General features: G+C 44.9%; 1 protein-coding gene across 5 annotated transcripts in view; it reads right to left on the bottom strand.

Annotated features, from left to right (window-relative positions):
* Window positions 1-22,654, bottom strand: part of COBL (cordon-bleu WH2 repeat protein) — a 957,553-nt gene that overhangs the window by 205,075 nt on the left and 729,824 nt on the right. The gene's annotated exons all lie outside the window — the stretch shown is intronic.

Here is a 22,654-nt window from a genome sequence, read left to right as displayed (position 1 = left end):
GACCCCCCAAGAAACTTATTTAGATATGTGGTGAGCACTTTGAACCCACAAGTGCTTCACAGAAGTTTACAACGCAGAGCCGTGAAAATAAAAAATCATTTTTCTTTCCTCAAAAATGATGTTTTAGCAAGCAATTTTTTATTTTCACAAGGGTAACAGGAGAAATTGGACCCCAATAGTTGTTGCCCAGTTTGTCCTGAGTACACTGATACCCCATATGTGGGGGCAAACCACTGTTTGGGCACAAGTCGGGGCTCGGAAGGGAGGTAGTGACGTTTTGAAATGCAGGCTTTGATGAAGTGGTCTGAGGGTGTCACATTCCATTTGCAGAGCTCCTGATGTGCCTAAACAGTAGAAACACCCCACAAGTGACCCCATTTTGGAAACTAGACCCCCCAAGGAACTTATCTAGATGTGTAGTGAGCACTTAGAACCCCCAAGTGCTTCATAGAAGTTTACAACGCAGAGCCGTGGAAATAAAAAAATAATTTTTCATTCCTCAAAAATTATGTTTTAGCAAGCAACTTTTTATTTTCGCAAGAGTAACAGGAGAAATTGGACCCCAATAATTGTTGCCAAGTTTGTCCTGAGTAGGCTGGTACCCCATATGTGGGGGTAAACCACTGTTTGGGCGCACGTCGGGGCTCGGAAGGGAGGGAGCACCATTTGACTTTTTGAACGCAAGATTGGCTGGAATCAATGGTGGCGCCATGTTGCGTTTGGAGACCCCTGATGTGCCTAAACAGTGGAAACCCTTCAATTCTAACTCCAACACTAACCCCAACACACCCCTAATGCTAATCCCAACCCTAACACTAATCCCAACCCTAACCCTAACCCCAACCCTAACCACAACTTTAACCCCAACACACCCGTAACCCTAACCATAACCCTAACCACAAGCCTATTCTTAACCCTATTTCTAACCCTAGCCTTAATTCCAACCCTAACTCTAATTCCAACCCTAAGGCTATGTGCCCACGTTGCGGATTCGTGTGAGATTTTTCCGCACCATTTTTGAAAAATCCGCAGGTAAAAGGCACTGCGTTTTACCTGCGGATTTACTGCGGATTTCCAGTGTTTTTTATGCGGATTTCACCTGCGGATTCCTATTGAGGAACAGGTGTAAAACGCTGTGAAATCTGCACAAAGAACTGACATGCTGCGGAAAATACAACGCAGCATTTCCGTGCGGTATTTTCCGCACCATGGGCACAGCGGATTTGGTTTTCCATAGGTTTACATGGTACTGTAAACCTGATGGAACACTGCTACGAATCCGCAGTGGCCAATCCGCTGCGGATCCGCAGCCAAATCCGCACCGTGTGCACATAGCCTAATTATAACGCTAAACCTAGTTCTAACCCTACCCCTAACCCTACCCCTACCCCTAACCCTAGTTCTAACCCTAGTTCTAACCCTAGTGGAAAAAAAAATATTTTCTTTATTTTATTATTGTCCCTACCTATGGGGGTGATAAAGGGGGGGGGGTCATTTGCTATTTTTTTATTTTGATCACTGTGATAGGTTTTATCACAGTGATCAAAATGTACATGGAACGAATCTGCCGTCCGGCATGCACTGCGCATGCGCCCGCCATTTTGGAAGATGGTGGCGCCCAGGGAGAAGACGGCGGGCCTCCGGGAGGATCGGTAAGTATGAGGGGGTGGGGGGGGTGGATCGGAGCACAGGGGGGGTGGATCGGAGCATGGGGGGAGCGGACAGGAGGACGGGGGAGCGGACAGGCGGACGAAGGGGAGTACGGGAACAGAACGGAGGACTGGGGAGGAGATCGGTGGCGGTGGGGGGGGGCAGATCTGGATTTCCAGCCATGGCCGATGATATTGCAGCATCGGCCATGGCTGGATTGCAATATTTAACCATTTTCATAGGTGAAATATTGCAAATTGCTCTGATTGGCTGTTGCACTTTCAACAGCCAATCAGAGCGATCGTAGCCACGTGGGGGCAAAGCCACCCCCCCTGTCCCTGCAGATAGGGTGAAATTGGAGTTAACCCTTTCACCCGATCTGCAGGGACGTGATCATTCCATGACGCCACATAGGCGTCATGGGTCGATTGGCACCGACTTTCATGACGCCTACGTGGCGTCATGGGTCGGGAAGGGGTTAAAATAGTGCCATCACAGCCCCCTAGCCCTAAATGCACCGTACAGACCACGTTCACCCTGGTGATCTACTGGCAGGAACTGGACAGATTGCAAGAGACCGAGTTAAGAAGTAGGTCCAAAGTAATGTTATGCCCAATTCCCCAATGTAAAATCCTTTTTTTTTCTAAATAAAAGAGTGGCATGACAGCCCCCTTGGCCAAAATGCACCGTACAGAGCACGTTCACCCTGGTGATCTAGTGGCAGGTACAGGACAGATTGCAGGAGACCTGCAGAGAGTTAAGAAGTAGGCCCAAAGAAATGTCATGCCCAATTTCCCAATGTGTTGTCCTTTTTGGACTTAAAAATATGTGTGGTTGTGAAGAGGTGCATGAGAATACACCTCCCCAAAAGAGAGAATGTATTTGAGGTTATGTTTTGCTGTTTTCACTTGGTGGTGTACAGAAGTCTTTCCCAATCCAGGCCTTGTTCATTTTTATAAGAGTCAGCCTGTCAGCATTTTCAGTTGACAGGCGGATGCGCTTATCTGTTATAATTCCACCAGCGGCACTAAAAACCCTCTCTGACAGAACACTAGGAGTAGGGCAGGCCAGGACCTCCAAGGCGTAGAGAGCCAGTTCCTGCCATGTGTTTAGCTTGGATACCTGTTATGGTTCTCAATGGCAAGAGAACATAGCCCAGCATACATAGGAACTAGCTCTTGGAAGGATGGAAACTTAAACTGACCATGAACTAAACCTGCCGCACAACTAACAGTAGCCGGGTAGCGTAGCCTGCGTTTTATCCCTAGACGCCCAGCGCCGGCCGGAGGACTAACTAATCCTGGCAGAGGAAAATATAGTCCTGGCTCACCTCTAGAGAAATTTCCCCGAAAGGCAGACAGAGGCCCCCACATATATTGGCGGTGATTTAAGATGAAAATGACAAACGTAGTATGAAAATAGGTTTAGCAAAATCGAGGTCCGCTTACTAGATAGCAGGAAGACAGAAAGGGTACTTTCATGGTCAGCTGAAAACCCTATCAATACACCATCCTGAAATTACTTTAAGACTCTAGTATTAACTCATAACATCAGAGTGGCAATTTCAGATCACAAGAGCTTTCCAGACACAGAAACGAAACTGCAGCTGTGAACTGGAACAAAATGCAAAAAACAAACAAGGACAAAAGTCCGACTTAGCTGGAAGTTGTCTGGTAGCAGGAACATGCACAGAAAGGCTTCTGATTACAATGTAGACCGGCATGGAAGTGACAGAGGAGCAAGGTTAAATAGCGACTCCCACATCCTGATGGGAACAGGTGAACAGAGGGGATGATGCACACAAGTTCAATTCCACCAGTGGCCACCGGGGGAGCCCAAAATCCAATTTCACAACAGATACCCAATAATTAAAAGGCACAGAGGAATCACGGAGGATGTTTGTACGATCTGCAAGGTAATCCCTCACCATTTTCCCAAACATTGAACTTCTTGTGACAGCACCCTTTGCCTCTGTGCCGCCACGATGGGAGGGTCTGAGAAAACTGTCCCAGAACTTGGCCATTGTTTCCCTGCCTGAGCTGGATTGTATTTCTGTCTCTCTCGCTTGGAGTCCTTGGTTGTACAACAAACACTGATGTCTGCTGCCAGCGTTCTCACATGGGAATTTTCTAAGAAATTCCGCTACAAGGGCCCTGTGGTACTGCAACATTTTAGTACACCTCTCTGCCTCAGGCAGAAGAGATTGAAAGTTATCCTTGTAGCGTGGATCTAGAAGTGTCACCAACCAGTAATGAGTCACTCAAAATTTTGATAATCCGAGGGTCACGTGAAATGCAGCGCAACATAAAGTCAGCCATGCGTGCCAGACTGCTAACAGGCAAGACTTCCGTGTTCTCACCAACAGGACGACTGACCATGCTGTCCTCCTCCTCCTCATCCCTGTCCTCAGGCCATCCCCACTGAACAGAAGCTAATATAGATATGTTTGTAATACCGTCTATAGCGCATGAAAGTAGTTCCTGTTCTTCCTCCTCCTCCTCATTGCCTACCAATCCACGTTGAGAAGACATGAGGCTGGGCTGAGTGTAATCCCCCTGTATGTTTCCTTGCTCCATGTCCTCGTGCTCCGCCTGCAATGCATCCTCTTTGATTGTGAGCAGAGATTTTTTCAGAATGCTGAGAAGCGGGATGGTGATGCTAATTATGGCGTCATCGCCGCACACCATCTTGGTGCAGTCCTCAAAGTTTTGGAGGATGTTACATATGTCTGACATCCATGTCTACTCCTGAGGTCTTATGTGTGGAGTCTGACCTGAAATTCTTGTTGGGGTTGGTAGTCAACAACGGCCCTCTTCTGCTCACAAATCCTTTCCAACATATGCACCATAGAGTTCCAGCGCGTGGAGACATCACACAACAGTCGGTGAGCTGGAAGCTGAAAACGCTGCTGAAGCACGGCAAGGGCGGCTGAAGCTGTAGCTGACTTTCTAAAATGGGCAGACAGACGGCGTACTTCCACTAGCAGATCCGGCAGCTCCAGGTAGCTTTTCAGAAAACGTTGAACCACGAGGTTACGGCCATTGTCACACACGACCATGCCTGCTGTAAATTCAGCGATGTCATCCAAACCTGTGACTGCTCTTTCAGCGCTGTCTGTTATGATCCTTAGTGGCTGAGGATCACGAATAGACCAGCAAGTGAATAAACTAAGGATGAGCTCTAGGGAGATGGTAACTGGACTGATCGCAAATCTGAACCTATCCAAAACAACTAGAGGTAGCCGGTGAACGTGCCTAAAAAATTCCTCGACGTCTCGAGCCAGCCTGAGGAACTAGCTACCCCTAAAGAGAAAGAGAGACCTCGCTTGCCTCCAGAGAAATAATCCCCAAAGATATAGAAGCCCCCAACAAATATTAACGGTGAAGTAAGAAGAAGGCACATACGTAGGGATGAAATCAGATTCAGCAAAAGAGGCCCACTAGTACTAGAAAGCAGAAAATAGAGCAGGGGTCTATGCGATCAATAAAAAACCCTTACAAAATATCCATCCTGAGATTTCAAGAACCCACGCACCAACTAATGGTGTGTGGGGAGAAACTCAGTCCACTAGAGCATCCAGCAAGCGAGGGAAACACATCTTAGCAAGCTGGACAAGAAAACATGATAAACACTGCTGAACAAAAAATGAGCAAACAAAACTTAGCTTGTCCTGGATGGACTGGGAGCAAGGTAGTCAGAAGGAATCTGAGTAGCACTGATTACATCGACAGCCGGCAACAAGTGGAAGTAAAACAGAGCTATATAGGAACCTCCCAGAGGATAACGAACCAGCTGATAGCCAGAGACCAGCAAGATAACAAACAAAGCCACCAGGGGGAGCCCAAAGCAAAAGTCACACCATACCACCAGTGACCACAAGAGGGAGCCCGAAAACAGAGTTCACAACAGTACCCCCCCCTTAAGGAGGGGTCACCGAACCCTCATGAAAACCCCCAGAGCGATCAGGATGAGCCACATGGAAGGCACGAACCAAATTGGCCGCATGAACATCAGAGGCGACAACCCAAGAATTATCCTCCTGACCATAGCCCTTCCACTTGACCAAATACTGGAGCCTCCGTCTAGAAACACGAGAATCCAAGATCTTCTCCACCACGTATTCCAATTCTCCCTCAACCAGCACCGGGGCAGGAGGCTCAACCGGAGGAACCACAGGTACCACATACCTCCGCAACCACGAGCGATGGAACACATTATGAATAGCAAATGATGCCGGGAGGTCCAGACGGAATGACACAGGGCCAAGGACTTCCAGAATCTTATAAGGACCGATAAACCGAGGCTTGAACTTAGGAGAGGAGACCTTCATAGGAACGAAGCGAGAAGACAACCACACCAAGTCCCCAACGCGAAGTCGGGGACCCACACAGCGACGGCGGTTGGCAAAGAGCTGAGCCTTCTCTTGTGACAACTTCAAATTGTCCACCACATGATTCCAAATCTGATGCAACCTATCCACCACAACATCCACTCCAGGACAGTCAGAAGGCTCCACCTGACCCGAGGAAAAACGAGGATGAAACCCCGAATTACAAAAAAAAGGAGAAACCAAAGTAGCAGAACTAGCCCGATTATTAAGGGCAAACTCGGCCAACGGTAAAAAAGTAACCCAGTCGTCCTGGTCAGCAGAAACAAAACATCTTAAATAAGTCTCCAAGGTCTGATTAGTTCGCTCGGTTTGGCCATTCGTCTGAGGATGGAAGGCCGACGAAAAAGACAATTCAATGCCCAACTTAGCACAAAAGGTCCGCCAAAATCTAGACACAAACTGGGATCCTCTGTCAGAAACAATGTTCTCAGGAATCCCGTGCAAACGAACCACATCTTGAAAAAACAGTGGAACCAACTCGGAGGAGGAAGGCAACTTAGGCAAGGACACCAAATGGACCATCTTAGAAAAACGATCACACACCACCCAGATGACAGACATTCTCTGAGAGACAGGGAGATCTGAAATAAAATCCATGGAAATGTGCGTCCAAGGCCTCTTCGGGACAGGCAAAGGTAACAGCAAACCACTGGCACGAGAACAGCAAGGCTTCGCCCGAGCACAAATTCCACAAGACTGCACAAAGGAACGCACATCCCGCGACAAGGAAGGCCACCAAAAAGACCTGGCCACCAAGTCTCTGGTACCAAATATTCCAGGATGGCCCGCCAACACCGAAGAATGAACCTCGGAGATGACTCTGTTGGTCCATCTATCCGGGACAAACAGTCTCTCCGGTGGACAGCGGTCAGGTCTATCCGCCTGAAACTCTTGCAGCACACGTCGCAAATCTGGGGAAATGGCAGACAAAATCACCCCTTCTCTAAGGATACCAGCCGGCTCTGAATCTCCAGGAGAGTCAGGCACAAAACTCCTAGAAAGAGCATCAGCCTTCACATTCTTCGAACCCGGCAGGTATGAGACCATGAAATCAAAACGAGAGAAAAACAACGACTAACGAGCCTGTCTGGGATTCAGCCGCTTGGCCGACTCGAGATAAATCAAATTCTTGTGGTCAGTCAAGACCACCACACGATGTTTAGCTCCCTCGAGCCAATGTCGCCACTCCTCAAATGCCCACTTCATAGCCAACAGCTCCCGATTACCGACATCATAATTCCGCTCGGCAGGCGAAAACTTTCTTGAAAAGAAAGCACATGGCTTCATCACAGAGCCATCAGGGCTTCTCTGCGACAAAACAGCCCCCGCTCCAATCTCGGAAGCATCAACCTGCACCTGGAAGGGAAGTGAGACATCTGGCTGACATAAGACCGGAGCCGAAGAAAACCGACGCTTCAGCTCCCGAAAGGCCTCCACAGCCGCAGAAGACCAATTAGTCACATCAGAACCCTTCTTGGTTAAATCCGTCAAAGGCTTAACAACGCCAGAAAAATTAGCTATGAAGCGACGGTAAAAATTAGCAAAACCCAAGAACTTCTGAAGACTCTTAACAGATGTAGGCTGCGTCCAGTCATGAATAGCCTGAACCTTAACTGGGTCCATCTCAATAGTAGAAGGAGAAAAAATGAAACCCAAAAAAGAAATCTTCTGGACTCCAAAAAGACATTTCGAGCCCTTCACAAATAAAGCATTGTCACGTAGGACCTGAAAGACCATCCTGACCTGCTTAACATGAGACTCCCAATCATCCGAAAAAAACAGAATATCATCCAGATACACAATCATAAACTTATCCAGATATTCACGGAAGATGTCATGCATAAAGGACTGAAAGACTGAAGGAGCATTAGAAAGTCCAAAAGGCATCACCAAGTACTCAAAATGGCCTTCAGGCATATTAAATGCAGTTTTCCATTCATCACCCTGTTTTATACGCACAAGGTTATACGCACCACGAAGATCTATCTTGGTGAACCAACTAGACCCCATAATGCGAGCAAACAAATCAGTTAACAATGGCAAAGGATACTGAAATTTGACCGTGATTTTATTCAAAAGGCGATAATCAATACAGGGTCTCAGGGAACCATCCTTTTTAGCCACAAAAAAGAATCCTGCACCAAGAGGGGATGAGGACGGGCGAATATGTCCCTTCTCTAAAGACTCTTTTATATAACTCCGCATGGCAGCATGCTCCGGGACAGATAAATTGAAAAGTCGTCCCTTAGGAAACTTACTACCAGGAATCAAATTTATAGCACAATCACAGTCCCTATGAGGAGGTAGAGAATTGAGTTTGGGCTCCTCAAATACATCCTGGTAGTCTGACAAAAACGTAGGGACTTCAGAAGGAGTGGACGAAGCAATTGACACCACAGGAGCGTCACCATGAATTCCCTGACAACCCCAACTTGACACCGACATAGCTTTCCAATCCAGGACTGGATTATGAGTCTGCAACCATGGTAGACCCAACACGACGACATCATGCAAATTATGCAGTACAAGAAAGCGAATCACCTCCTGATGAACAGGAGTCATGCACATGGTCACTTGTGTCCAGTACTGAGGTCTATTCGTAGCCAATGGTGTAGAATCAATTCCCCTTAGTGGAATAGGGAATTTTAAAGGCTCCAAATCAAAACCACAGCGCCTGGCAAATGACCAATCCATCAGACTCAGGGCGGCACCTGAATCTACAAAAGCATTAACCGGGTAAGATGACAGGGAACAAATCAGGGTAACAGACAAAATGAACTTAGGCTGTAAAGTACCAATGGTGACAGATTTATCAACCTTTTTTTGCGCTTAGAGCATGCTGAGATAACATGAGCTGAGTCACCACAGTAAAAGCACAACCCATTTTGTCGTCTATAATTTTGCCGTTCACTTCTGGTCAGAATTCTGTCACATTGCATAGATTCAGGTGTCTGTTCAGAAGACACCGCCAAATGGTGCACAGGTTTGCGCTCCCGCAAACGCCGATCAATCTGAATGGCCAGAGTCATTGACTCATTCAGACCTGCAGGCGTAGGGAACCCCACCATGACATTCTTAATGGCCTCAGAAAGACCTTCTCTGAAATTTGCAGCCAGGGCACACTCATTCCACTGAGTAAGCACCGACCACTTCCGAAATTTCTGGCAGTACACCTCTGCTTCATCTTGCCCCTGCGAGAGGGTCAATAACATTTTTTCAGCCTGGTTCTCAAGATTAGGTTCCTCATAGAGCAATCCAAGGGCTAGAAAAAACGCATCTACACTAAGCAATGCAGGATCCCCTGGCGCCAATGCGAAGGCCCAATCTTGGGGGTCACCACGCAAAAAGGAAATGATAATCTTAACTTGCTGAACGGCATCACCAGAGGAACGAGGTTTCAAAGAAAGAAACAACTTACAATTGTTCCTAAAATTCAGGAACCTAGATCTATCTCCAGAAAACAACTCCGGAATAGGTATTCTAGGCTCTGACATAGGACTGTGAACAACAAAATCCTGAATACTTTGAACCCTAGCAGCAAGATGATCCAGACTGGAAGCCAAGCTCTGGACATCCATGTCAGCAGCTGAACTCAGAGCCACACCAAGATTAAGAGGAGGAGAGAAGCTAGCCACAGCAGCTAAACACACGGCAACAACAACTAAAAAAAAAAAAAAAAAAATTCTCAAGGCTTCTTTTCTCCTGCTTCTGCCATGCAATTAACACTTTACCGGCCAGCTGTACTGTTATGATCCTTAGTGGCTGAGGATCACGAATAGACCAGCAAGTGAATAAACTAAGGACGAGCTCTAGGGAGATGGTAACTGGACTGATCGCAAATCTGAACCTATCCAAAACAACTAGAGGTAGCCGGTGAACATGCCTAAAAAATTCCTAGACGTCTCGAGCCAGCCTGAGGAACTAGCTACCCCTAAAGAAAAAGAGAGACCTCGCTTGCCTCCAGAGAAATAATCCCCAAAGATATAGAAGCCCCCAACAAATATTAACGGTGAAGTAAGAAGAAGGCACATACGTAGGGATGAAATCAGATTCAGCAAAAGAGGCCCACTAGTTCTAGAAAGCAGAAAACAGAGCAGGGGTCTATGCGATCAATAAAAAACCCTTACAAAATATCCATCCTGAGATTTCAAGAACCCACGCACCAACTAATGGTGTGTGGGGAGAAACTCAGTCCAATAGAGCATCCAGCAAGCGAGGGAAATACATCTTAGCAAGCTGGACAAGAAAACATGATAAACACTGCTGAACAAAAAAATGAGCAAACAAAACTTAGCTTGTCCTGGATGGACTGGGAGCAAGGTAGTCAGAAGGAATCTGAGTAGCACTGATTACATCGACAGCCGGCAACAAGTGGAAGTAAAACAGAGCTATATAGGAACCTCCCAGAGGATAACAAACCAGCTGATAGCCAGAGACCAGCAAGATAACAAACAAAGCCACCAGGGGGAGCCCAAAGCAAAAGTCACACCATACCACCAGTGACCACAAGAGGGAGCCCGAAAACAGAGTTCACAACAGCTGTCCACACCTCTTCTGCATTGTGCGGTTTGTCACCTATGCAGATTAGCTTCACCACAGTCTGTTGCCACTTGGCTGAGGCAGTGCTGCAGTGCTTCCAGCTTCTGATTTATGTGCTGATTTCACACATGAAGGATGAAGATGAAGAGGAGGAGGAGGAGGTGCAGGAGCTGCAGACTGTGGGGGCAACCCTGATTGATGTAGGGCCAGCAATCCTCAGCGTGGGGAGAATGTGTTCCATCCCAAGGTCGGACTGGGTCCCGGCTTCCACTATGTTAACCCAGTGTGCAGTCATTGAGATGTACCGTCCCTGCTCACAAGCACTTGTCCACGTGTCCGTGGTTACGTGGACTTTCCCGGTAACAGCATTGTTGAGGGCATGGCTAATGTTGTGGGACATATGCTGGTGTAATGCCAGTACGGCACACCGGGAGAAATAGTGGCGACTGGGGGCCGAGTTCCTTGGGACGGCTGCCACCATCAGGATGCGGAAAGCTTCCGTCTCAACAAGCCTAAAAGGCAGCATTTCTAGCACAAGCAGAAGAGAAATATTGGAATTGAGGACTGTGGCCTGTGGGGCGTTGGCGGGGTATTTCCGCTTGCGTTCTGGGTTATAGACAGCTGAACGTTGTGCTGGGACAAGGACGTGGATGCGCTTGCTGATGGTGCTGCTTGACTGTGGGCCACAACAGGTGCAGGGCTAGAGGCATCTTCACATGCACGGTGTACTGGGGATTGGCTTCTACGCAAAACAGTGTAAGAAGCAGTGGTGTGACCAGCAGGCAGTGGTCCTGGAGCCTGGGGTTCGGCCCACAAAGTTGGGTGCTTTGCTTGGATGTGCCTGATCATGTTGGTGGTGGTCAGGCTGGTTGTTTTGCTACCCCTGCTGATGTGGGCATGGCAGGTGCTGCAAATGGCCTGTTTGGGGTTATCGGCAGAGTCTTTAAAAAATAGCCAGACTTGGGAAGATCTCACAGGTGGAATGACAACTTCACTCATGTTGGTGTTACGGAGAATGGATGCACGACGCCTTCTGTCTGTGGCCACCACACTGCTTCATCCTGCCTGTTGGGTAGATATGCCTCCTTCCCCATTTGTGCTGCTGTCCTCGCTATGCATGTCCTCCTGTCAGGCTGGGTCAGTCACTATGTCATCCGCCACCTCTTCTTCCACATCCGCACCCTGCTCCTCCTCCTGACTTTCTGGCAATTGTGTCTCATCATCGTCCACCTCTTGTGACACTTTCCCACCATCACCTTCGTGTGACCGGTGCTGGTCAAAGTGTTGGACAGCTCGCTTGTAGAGCTGTCCAATGCTTTGACCAGCCCCGGTCATACAAAGGCGATCTTGAAATGGAAAACTAAACAGCTCTTCAGAGTGTCCAAGTGTGGGATCAGTTGTCTCAGGGCACTCGGCATGGTGGGAGGAAGGAGGATCAGGGTGAGGAATATCCTGGCCACACTCACGGCTACTCAGACTTGACCGTGTGGAAGACAAGGTGGTGGTGGTTAAGTGACTGGAAGCATTATCCGCTATCCAACCAACAACTGTTTCACACTGCTCTGGCTTCAATAGTGGTGTGCTGCAGTCCCCTAGAAACTGGGACAGGAAGGTCGAGGGAGATGTGGGTCTTTGTTGTTGCCCACTTTCACCTTGCCCATGGCCTCGTCCTCTGGATGTACCATCAGCATCACGTCCACTTCCCTGTCCCTTGCCTTAATAATTTTAAATGGGCTACTGCACTATTTCAAATGCTCAACACAAATGTCTTTATTAGTAGCGAAATAATATGTGATCAGTATGCCTGCAAATCAAAGATTTTTCAAACCCAAACACCAGGCAGGCCTCAGCCTGACCTAACAGACTGTATTCAATTTTTTTTGTTATTTTTAAAGTTAATTTATGCGAAATAGCGCTGTATAGGATTTGAGTATCTCACAGCCAAAAAATAAGTACACCGGCCTCCAATGGCAAAACTTGGAGCAGAGATATATGACGGCTGTAACAGAAATACCACACTGCCAAATCTGTGGCATTTCAAATTTTTTTTAGGCTGAATAGCGCTGTATAGAATTTGAGTATCACACAGCCACAAAGTAAGTACACCAGACTCCAATGGCAAAACTTGGAGCAGAGATATATGACGGCTGTAACAGAAATACCACACTGGTAAATCTGTGGCCTTTCAATTTTTGGGGGGGCAAAATAGCGCTGTATAGAATTTGAGCATCACACAGCCAAAAAATAAGTACACCAGCTTCCAATGGCACAACTTGGAGCAGAGATATATGACGGCTGTAACAGAAATACCACACTGGCAAATCTGTGTCCTTTCAAATTTTTTTTAGGCTGAATAGTGCTATATAGAATTTGAGTATCACACAGCCACAAAGTAAGTACAACGGCCTCCAATGCCCAAACTTAGAGCCCAGAGATATATGAGGCCTTTTTCGGTGCATTTGAAACACCAAAAAAAGGGACACAAGGGTAGCACACACAACTATGTTACGTATGCCTGACAAACTATCACTTTTCAACAGGCCTCAGTCTGACAGAACAGACTATATTTTTTTTTTTTGGGGGGGGATTTGTGGGGAAAAAAAATAGGTATATAGACAATAACTAAGCTGCAGCAGCAGGCAGTTATGGAGCTTTGGGAGGGATGCAGTGGAACCAATGGACGCACATACAATGCCTGCAGGCCTTGCCCTGATACAGATATGCTTTGCCCTGCCTACCTAGCGCTGCAATATCAGGACCCATGAATTAGCCCTAAAAAGGACTTTTGGTTTCTCAGGGGTTGTGGATGTAAGAGTTGCAGACCTACACTAACTCTAAAACCATGATTCTGACCCTATCTCGGCAGCTGCTCTCCCTATTCTCGCTGAAACAGGAACAGAATGCGGGGAGCATGGCAGCACCAGGTCTCTTATACTCGGGATGATGCTGTGCGACACAGCCAATCACTGCACGACCACAACAAAGATGGCTGCGGCATTTCATGGCCTGGCAGACAATCCCTGCACCGTGATTGAGTCTCTAAAGTCCGCCAAAACTGCTGGGTGGAGACTACAGTTACCACCGAACAATCCCAGAAATGCTCGCTGCTCACCGAGTACTCCAATACTAAGTAACGAGTAGTGGCAAGCACGTTCGCTCATCACTATAACGCAGAGCCGTGAAAATAAAAAATATTCTTTTTCCCACAAAAATGATTTTTTTAGCCCCCAAATTTTTATTTTCCCAAGGGTAACAAGAGAAATTGGACCCCAAAAGTTGTTGTCCAATTTGTCCTGAGTACGCTGATACCCCATATGTTGGGGTAAACCCATTTGGGTGCACGGGAGAGCTCGGAAGGGAAGGAGCACTGTTTTACTTTTTCAACTCAGAATTGGCTGGAATTGAAATCGGACGCCATGTTGCGTGTGGAGAGCCCCTGATGTGACTAAACAGTGGAAAACCCCCAATTCTAACTGAAACACTAACCTAAACACACTTTAACCCTAATCCCAACCCTAACCGCAACCCTAACCACACCCCTAACCTGAACAAGCCCCTAACCATAATCCCAACCACACCCCTAACCCTAATCCCAATCCTAACCCTAACCACACCCCTAACCCTAATCCCAACCCTAATACCAACCGTATTACAACCGTAAATGTAATCCAAACTCTAACCCTAACTTTAGCCCCAACCCTAACACTAACTTTAGCCACAACCCTAACTGTAGCCCTAACCCTAACTTTAGCCCCAACCGTAACCCTAACACTAACCCTAATGGGAAAATGGAAATAAATACTTTTTTTATTTTATTATTTTTCCCTAACTAAGGGGGTGATGAAGGGGGTTTGATTTACTATTTATAGCGGGGGTTTTTAGCGGATTTATATGATTGGCAGCTGTCACACACTAAAAGACGCTTTTTATTGCAAAAAACAGTTTTTGCGTCTCCACATTTTGAGAACTATAATTTTTTCACATTTTAGTCCACAGAGTCATGTGAGGACTTCTTTTTGCGGAACGAGTTAACGCTTTTATTGGTACCATTTTCGGGTACGTGACATTTTTTTATCGCTTTTTATTCCAATTTTTGTGAGGCAGAATGACCAAAAACCAGCTATTCATGAATTTCTTTTGGGGGGGCGTTCATACTGTTCCGTGTTTGGTAAAATTGATAAAGCAGTTTTATTCTTCAGGTCAGTACGATTTCAGCGATACCTCTTTTATATCATTTTTTTTATGTTTTGGCGCTTTTATACGATAAAAAACTATTTTATATAAAAAATAATTATTTTTGCATCGCTTTATCCTGAGGACTATAACTTTTTTATTTTTTAGCTGATGACGCTGTATGGCGGCTCGTTTTTTTGCGGGACAAGATGACGTTTTCAGCGTTACCATGTTTATTTATATCCGTCTTTTTGATCCCATGTTATTCCACTTTTTGTTCGGTGGTATAATAAAGCGCTGTTTTTTGCCTTGTTTTTTTTTTTACGGTGTTCACTGAAGGAGTTAACTAGTGGGACAGTTTTATAGGTCGGGTCGTTACGGACGCGGCGATACTAAATATGTGTACTTTTATTGTTTTTATTATTTAGATAAAAGAAATGTATTTATTGGAACAATATATTTTTTTCTTTTAATTAGGAATTATTATTATTTTATTTTTTTTAGACATGTAAATATTTTTTTTTTACTTTTTTACTTTGTCCCAGGGGGGCCATGACTAGTGTCAGATCGCTGGTCTGACACTTTGCAAAGCTCTGTGTCAGATCAGCGTTCTGACAGGCAGTGCTGCAGGATTGCCGGCGCCTTCTCTTATCAAGCGCTGGCAAGCCAACTCCCTGCAGGACCCGGAAGGGAGGAGATGCTCAGAACAACGCAATCGCATCGCGTTGTTCCGAGGGTCTCAGGGAAGCATGCAGGGAGCCCACTCCCTGCGTGATGTTTCCCTATGCCACAGGAATGCCATAATCATTTTTGTAATAATCAGCTGACACCTGGCGGCGATCGGCCACGCTCCCCATGTGAGCGCGGCTTATCGCCCATGACATACTATCCCGTCCCAGGGAATTAAGTCCCAGGTCACCTCGATGGGATAGTACGTCAGATGGCAGAAATGGGTTAAAAAGAGAAAACACAGTAGTTTGACAATAAATGGCTTCACCCAACCACTAACCATGAATGGAGAAAAAGTTTTGTTGTTATCATTCATATTCTCTGAAAAAAGGCCAAGAAAGCAAAAATTCTGCCAGGGTATGTAAACTTTTCAGCACAATTGTATTTTATTCCAGCCAAATTCACGTTTTTCTTATATTTAAATTAGCTGTACCAGGCTATGGGTTGGACACTGATCTGTATGAGATTCTGCCTCCAAAGATTATTTTAAATGAAAGGGGGAATTACGAGTGCGAGACATGATCAGAAAAAGCAGACTGTCAGTCATTGCATATCTCACATTGGTAACACTCCCTTTCATTAAATATAATCCTTTGAAGCAGATTGTCATGCAGCTCGGGGCCCAGCACATATCAAATCCCCATTGAATGGCTTAAGAAAAACAAAATTTTTTTCTAGTGGCCTAGTTAAAGTCTTGACCTTAATCCAGTTGAGATTCTGTAGCAAGACCCTAAAAAGGTTGAAACCCTCCAATATGGCTGAATTACAACACTTCTGCAAAGAGAGTGGGCCAAAATTTCTCCAGAGCGTTGTAAAAGACTGATTGCCAGTAAGCGCTTCAGTGCAGTTGTTGCTGCTAAGGGTGACCCAACCAGTTATTTGGTTTAGGCGCAATCACTTTTTCACATAGGGCCCTGAAGGTTTGGATTTCTTTTTTCCTTAATAGTAAAGAACTTAATTTAAAAACTGCATTTTGTGTTTCCTTGTGTTTTCTTTGTCTAACATTTAAATTTGTTTGGTGATGTGAAACATTTAAGTGTGAAAACATGAAAAGAATAGGAAATCAGGAAGGGGCAAACACTTTTTCACACAACTGTAGATGGCTTAGGAGGGTTGATCCTAATTGCAAATCCCCTTTAACCTAACTGCTCTCTGAAATCAAACTTTTGAAAGCAGCATTATTAGGGATGAAAGGTGAAGAAATCTTAAATCTCAAATGCATAGCCTGGTTAGGGAGTCTACTGTACCTGTTTTATACAAAGGTCAATAGAGGGTGTTTTCCACTAAATGATACAATGCCATAATAATATATTTGACATGTTTCACTGCATGACGCTGTTTTTCTTTGGAGCATTGCTTCTAGGACAGAATATGGTGACTTGGGGTGCATATTCAGACAAATGTATTTTGGGCCTGTGGGCTGTCAGTGTGGAGAGTGCCCCACACGAGTGCACATAAATTGCAGACAGCTTCTGTACTCATCCACTATGTGCATGGTTAGTGGAGCAGCACATGGAGCCCCACATTGTATAGCGGCTGTCGGAACACACCCTAAGAGTTTTCAACATGGAATTGCAGAGATATACACTAACTCTTTAGTATCCATGAACCCTTGATCTGAACATACGTACACAATTTTTATTACACGTGTCAAATAATTTATAAAAAAGACAATCTCTAGCATAACTTTGCTACAAACAAAAATTAAAGGCATTTTTTCTGCTATTCTGGCCAAATAAAGACAAATATCATCAGGTAATTTAAAACAACATCTGTATATTGACTGTGCAGCTATTTTTTGACAGTATAAAACAATTTGTGAAACACATGTTCACAATACACAAGTTATGTAAAGGCGATTTTATAAATGCTTAATAATTGAAAGTATTAAATTCCACTAAGAAAGTTAGAAAATTCAGCAGAGGTTACATTGCCTTTTGGCAGCACATTTTTTAATGACAGCAAACCAATGAAATGTATTCAGTTGTAAATCACCACTACAGCTGTAAAGGCTGACAAGAATTGATATAAATGAGAACATTAGGCAATTTCCATTGTGGCTCTGCTTGTAAGATGAGGTTTTTACACAGGGGTTATTTCAGATCCTTTGAGAGTCATGGTACCAAGCAAGAACAACCTTCAGCACAATTTTCACACTAAATGCACATACCATGTAAGGTTTCAGTGGGTGCAACACTGACATGCTTTGCTAGTAAATGTAAATTACAAGGTGCTTATAAGCGGTAAGGGATTATTTTTATCTTTAAAGATAGCATAATTGAAAAGTGTTTGCAAAATCAAGCAACATTCCAATTTAATATTTATTTAAATCCCACATCCCCTGTCAATGAAAATTGTATTTTTATTTGTTTACTGCTCATTGGCAAGGATTGCCAAGCAGCCAAACATGTACAGTGCTTACAAGTTCTTTATATTGAGCTTGTAAGCACCTCACTGAATTAGCTGGGATTAATGGAGAGCACTCTTAGGTCCCAATCCTGGCAATCTTCAGTGCTAATTCTCTCCTCAGACGTTGCAGAGGCAAAGCTGTCTCATATAGCAGAATCGCAATCCATGGGTATAATTTGTAAAATTTGTGTTCAGTGAAGAGGTGGAGCTTTTAATAATCTATCTAGGTTGGAGGAAGAGGGAAGAGCTAGAGGCAAAGACATTCTGCTGCAAGTTCTTCTGAAATGCTAGTTACAGGTCTCCACAGAGCTTTATAAGCACCACCTTTCATCTCTTATATGAGTAAAGGAAAAATATACATTCAATGAAGATAGATTTTTCCTGTGAATAGAGAATTTTAAGAATGAATTATCAGTAAAGAGGATAAAGGAGCAGATTTTTCTGATTAGATATATTTCATAGAAAACACCAACCCAAAAACCAAAAAAACCCTTAAAATTTAACTTTTAATTATTAGGTTAAAATTAGATTAGATAAACAAAAATATATGAACATAACGTCTCCAAAAACCCTCAGAAAAATAGGGGAGATATCTTAGCAGTTTTTGGATTTAAGGTAAAAAAATGGTATGATGTGAATACAGTGAAACCTACACTGACCCTACTGGGTCCCTTAAATCTGTCACATTGCCTGACTGCAGAGGTTGGCACCCTAAAATTCAATATGGTGCCCCCGCTCAAGGTCGGCAGTCCCTTCAAATCCCTACTTGCCCCTAATTCTAGAGCTATATAAATAATTCAAACCTGCATCCAATACACGGTGTGTCTGTGATAACACTAAGCTGTGGGCAAGGCAGTATCTCGTAGTGTTAGTAGTGCATCTCCTATTACGGCATACTCCTATACTGGGTCCACTGATAAGCCCCGAAAACGGGAGGGGGTGAAACGCGTAGGGACAAGGGACTACCTAACTGGGAATAATCTACCAGATAAATGATTTATCATGATGCTCATTTAAAGAATGCTCTTTTTGGTTTATGAGAAAAAAACAAGACTGTACTCAGGAAGTTCCTGACATGTGGATTTCTTTCTATGCATTTGCACCTTATACAGTATTTTGATTTATCTTTGTCTATGCATTTGCACTTTATATATGGGAATGGGATAGGGGACATGCTATCTTGGAGTAATCAACCGGATATGGGATCTACTATGACATTTCTTTCATATTTTTATTTCCTTTACCCATAATAAGTCTGAGATTATCTCCAGGAACTTTCTGATGGGGGTTCAGCTTTGCATTTGCATTGTCCTGCTACATATTTATATTTGTGTCTAGCACTTGTGCATTTTATCATATAGTGCTTATACCGGTATTGTAGCAAAGTTGATTTTTTTTTATGCATTTGCATTTTTCCAGCACATGTGTACTTTATTATATAGTGCCTATATTTGCATTCTAGCAATAAATGAAGGAACATTACTGAGAATTGAATTTCGAAAAATATAGAAACCCCAATTTTTTTTCAACAGACATTTGTCTTATTCTCAAGTAAATATTACTAATACTAACACTACGAGATACCGCTTTGCCCACAGCATAGTGTTATCATAGACATACCGTGTACTGGATGCATGTTTGAATTATTTATTTAGCTCTAGAATTAGGGAAAAGTAGAGATTTGAAGGGACTGCCGACGTTGAGCGGGGGCGCCATATTGAATTTTAGGGTGCCAACCTCCGCAGTCAGGCAGGGTAACAGATTTAAGGGACCCAATAGGGTCAGTGTAGGTTTGACTGTATTCACATCATACCATTTTTTTTACCTTAAATCCAAAAACTACTAAGATATCTTCCCTAGTTTTCTGAGGGGTTTTGGAGATGTTATGTTCTTCTATTTTTGTTTATCTAATCTAATTTTAACCTACCATATATACTCGAGTATAAGCCGACCCGAGTATAAGCCGAGACGCCTAATTTTGCCACAAAAAACTGGGAAAACTTAATGACTCGAGTATAAGCCTAGGGTGGGAAATGCAGCAGCTACCGGTAAATGTCAAAAGTAAAAATAGATACCAATAAAAGTAAAATTAATTGAGACATCAGTAGAGTAAGTGTTTTTGAATATCCATACTGAATCAGGAGCCCCATATAATGCTCCATAAAGTTTATGACGGGCCCCATAAGATGCTCCATATTAAAATATGCCCCATACAATCCTGCATAAAGGTTAATAATGGCCCCATAAGATGCTCCATAGACACATTTGCCCAATATAATGCTGCACAAATGTTGATTATGGCCCCATAAGATGCTCTATAAAGATATTTGCCCCATATAGTGCTGCACAAACCTTGATTATGGCCCCATAAGATGTTCCATACAGACACTTCCCCATATAATGCTCCACAAACGTTAATTATGGCCCCATAAGATGATCCATAAAGATATTTGCCCCATATAGTGCTGCACAAACATTATGGCCCCATAAGATACTCCATACAGACATTTGCCCCATATAGTGCTGCACAAACGTTGATTATGGCCCCATAAGATGCTCCATACAGACACTTGCCCCATATAATGCTGCACAAACGTTATGGCCCCATACAGACACTTGCCCCATACAGTGCCGCACAAACATTGATTATGGCCCCATACAGACACTTGCTCTATATAGTGCTGCACAAACGTTATGGCCCCATAAAGACACTTGCCCCATATAGTGCTGTACAAACTTTATGGCCCCATAAGATGCTCCATACAGACACTTGCCCCATTTGCTGTTGCTGCAATAAAAATAAAAAAATCATATACTCACCTCTCCGTCGCTAAGGCCCCCAACACTTTCAATATTCACCTGACTTCGTTCCGGCGCCGCTCCATCTTCAGCGTCTTCTGCACTGACGTTCAGGCAGAGGGCACGCACTAACCATGTCACCGCGCCCTCTGACCTGAGCATCACTGCAGAAGACGCTGAAGACGGAGCGGCGCCCGGAAAGAGGGGCAGGTGAATATCGCACAGAGCTGCGCTCCCCCTCCCCATTATACTCACCTGCTCCTGGCGCGGTGCAGTCCCTGCTTCCCCGGCGCTGCTGCTTCTTCCTGTACTGAGCGGTCATCGTTTCCGCTCATTACAGTAATGAATATGTGGCTCCACCCCTATGGGAGGCGGAGCCACATATTCATTACTGTAATGAGCGGTACCATGTGACCGCTCAGTACAGGAAGAAGCTGGGGCGCCGGGAAGCCAGGGACTTGTGCAGAGCTTCTGGCAGCAATTGTCAGAGTACAAAGCGCAGAAGGAAGGCCTCCGAACCCACCTAGTTAGGTGGATCCCAAGATGTTTCCAGGCTGCCCGGACCCCATCACCACCTGCTACCTGTACCCTGGACTGTACCTGCATTTCATCAGTAAAAGGTAAAGAAAACTGCTATCCCTGTGTCCTTCAATTATTTCCTGCACTCTCAGTCCTGTACCCCACCGTCAATCATCCCTCTTACCAACTGTACCGGTAGCCCTGGGGACTAAGCTCTACCTGTGGAGAGCTGTCCCAACTCTGCTGCATCACCATCAGCCCCAGCGGTCCCATCAAGCAGCGTCGGCTAACATCTCCTATTTGGTGAGTACCAGAGGTGGCATCACGGACATTTATCCCATAAACTTTATTCCCCTTTTTATATATTATTGGATGTCCAGGGCCATGGATCGGGTCATTGCTGCCGTGACACATCCCTTTTAGAAACTGGCCTGGTACCGAATATTTCACAGCCCTAGAGGGCGCTTCCAACATGGCATCACAAACAGGATTCATACCCCGGCATCGCTGGGTGCTGTGTGCCATAGACTTTGTAAACTGTGTGATAACCGCCACTGCTGCGCCACGCGGCATGCAAGGAACAGAGGAGGTGTGTCTTTGTTGGTGGAGCTAAAGGAAAGAGTGCAAAGGAAGCTGCGCTCCATGCTCTGCTGTGCACAAATTAAAAAAGCAGGAGGTCTCGGACTAGAGAAAAGGAAGGAACACAATACAGACCACCGGTGGAGCAGCCGCAGACTCTGGTAACAAAACGCCGGGCCTGCCTGAAGTTAACTAGGGGGGGAAGGAATATGTGTAACCTGGGTGTAGATTCAGCGGCCCCTATAGCCCAACCGGATCCAGCCACAGCTACAGCGTGCATAATGCCGCTATCGATGCCATACATACAGTACAGACCAAAAGTTTGGACACACCTTCTCATTTAAAGATTCTTCTGTATTTTCATGACTATTAAAATTGTAAATTCACACCGTGCATCAAAACTATGAATTAACACATGTGGAATTATATACTTAACAAAACGTGTGAAACAACCGAAAATAAGTCTTATATTCTAGGTTCTTCAAAGTAGCCACCTTTTGCTTTGATGACTGCTTTGCAAACTCTTGGCATTCTCTTGATGAGCTTCAAGAGGTAGTCACCAGGAATGGTTTTCACTTCACAGGTGTGCCCTGTCAGGTTTAATAAGTTGGATTTCTTGCCTTATAAATGGGGTTGGGACCATCAGTTGTGTTGTGCAGATGTCTGGTGGATACACAGCTGATAGTCCTACTGAATAGACTGTTAGAATTTGTATTATGGCAAGAAAAAAGCAGCTAAGTAAAGAAAAACAGGTGGACATCATTACTTTAACCCCTTCACCCCCAAGGGTGGTTTGCACGTTAATGACCGGGCCAATTTTTACAATTCTGACCACTGTCCCTTTATGAGGCTATAACTCTGGAACGC

This window comes from Ranitomeya variabilis, chromosome 6 (genome assembly GCF_051348905.1).
Source record: "Ranitomeya variabilis isolate aRanVar5 chromosome 6, aRanVar5.hap1, whole genome shotgun sequence".
Lineage (NCBI taxonomy): Eukaryota > Metazoa > Chordata > Amphibia > Anura > Dendrobatidae > Ranitomeya > Ranitomeya variabilis.
This window is presented reverse-complemented; position numbering and strand designations above follow the sequence as displayed.